Genomic DNA, 2,082 nt, shown 5'->3' with positions numbered 1-2,082 from the left:
TTATCATTTCTTATCGTAAAACAAGATAAGTAGTGGTTAACAGCAAGTATTTTCAGTCAGATGAACCTTATTTCAAATCTCAGCTTCTCCATTTACCTAAGCTTAAGATCTGGGGAAAGTTATTTAACTTATCTATGCCTCTGTTTCTTTACAATTTAAAATGGAGATAATAAAACCTACCTGACAGGTATTTGTAAAGATTGAGAGGCTATATGTACAAATAGACACTGGCCAGACCGTATATGATGATAGGACTTAGATCAACAACCTCTGTAGCAATCAGCCCAGGATGATCAGGACTTTGTCCATAATTGACAGCTTCCCTATTTTCTTTGCCCCTATTCCCAATGCAAGATCAATCATACAAAGCCAAATATGCTCCCCAAACCAGTCATTGCTTCTAGTTATTCCTCCCCTAGTTGCCCACCTCCCTGCCCCCCTCTGCCCAATGACTTCGCTCCAATCAGAGGACAATAGAAACCAGAAATCTTCCATTTTATTATTTTTCTTCACTATAGTTTCCCATTTCCCTGCCTACCTTTGGGTCTCTGCCAAAGGCAAGTGGAAGTGGCTTGGTAAATAACAAACTCTGCATAAATCTCTGTTTGTTCTCATTTGGGTAGTCTTCATTTAGTTCTGCAAAATTCAATGAGAGAATGAATGTAAAGATCCCAGTCCCGTGTTAGGTACAAGTGCTCAAAAAATGGACAGAAACTCCTGTTGCATGGTTGGGTCTATATTCTCCTTAATTCTGCTGAAGGTGATGTTTCAAACATGTCTAACATTTTATATTGTGTTTGGAATAATTTAACGCACAGATATCCTTGCTTTTTGTCAGCATGCATACTGTCCAGAACTAGTAAAATAATCATTTTAATTTAAAAGTACATGATTTTCAAGAGTAGTGAGTCTCCTGTCATAGAAATCAAGCAAATGATGGCAAATGACCTCTCCAAGACACTGATGAATAGGAGGGGAGGTTGAGCTAAAAGAGGCACATCAGAATTTCTCAGTGAGCATTTAAAGACTACAGATTACTTGGCCCCAATTATAATCTAATGAATCTGAATACATAGGGGGTGGGATCCAAGATTAGGATCATTAAAAATCACTCCAGGTGCTTCCAGTGAGACTGGTTTATACACAACAGTGACAGACACCTAAATTAGATGATTTTTCCATTTTTTAAGATTAGAAACACAAAAAAACCCTCTTCATATTACTCTGTTAAAAAACTAGGCAAATTTCAGTAATATCTTTTAATTAGAGAATTTTGTATTATTAAGATTAACATCAAAATGTAGTTTCTCCATTCCAATCTTACATCTTCTGGACTGGAGAGGCAATTTAGATCCCAGCTGTCAGGCAGACAACTTTCAATTTGAGTTCAGGTGGCGACTATGTTTTTATCCACACATACACTAAAAATTATGGACAACTTAGTGGGAGCCAGGGACTCCCACTCTAGAGTTAATGCTCTATAAATTCTGCCTCTTACTTTTAGAATCTCCTAAACTCTTCCTATTCCCTGGCACTCAGCCTAGGGAAGAGTAGACTATTTCCAAAACTCTTATGATTCAAAAGCTCCCTTTTTTTATAACAATAAAAAATACAGGTGAGGAGAACAACCTATACAGGAGTAAGAACTCTGCCTCTCTGGGGATATCCCTGAGCTTGACATGTGGCCTGAGCCTTTGCCTGGGTCACAGCACAGCAGGCAGGAAATGGATACAGAAGGTGCTCTCAGGCCTGATTTTGTATAGCATCTATTTTTCTATATCTGCGAAAATGATTTCCGAACACTTCACTGTTTAAGGATATCTGTGAGGGAAATTCAGGATCTGTGTGCCAAACACACAGAGATACTAAATGGAGTGGAAAGAATTGCCAGTGGCTGGTACAGCTTTTTAAAGACAGAGAGAGAGAGACAGAGAGAGAGAGAGAGAGAGAAAAGTGAAGATGTGGGTAATGTAAAATTTAACAGATATCTCACTGAAAATATAGTAAGCAACTTCTCATTTAGCCATCTGTGCTCCAACTTGCTTTGTAGGAAACTAGCATTTACAAAATGATTTCATTCAT

Source organism: Orcinus orca, chromosome 8 (genome assembly GCF_937001465.1).
Source record: "Orcinus orca chromosome 8, mOrcOrc1.1, whole genome shotgun sequence".
NCBI classification, from domain to species: domain Eukaryota; kingdom Metazoa; phylum Chordata; class Mammalia; order Artiodactyla; family Delphinidae; genus Orcinus; species Orcinus orca.
The sequence above is the reverse complement of the archived record's forward strand: the minus strand, read 5'-3'. Positions refer to the sequence as shown.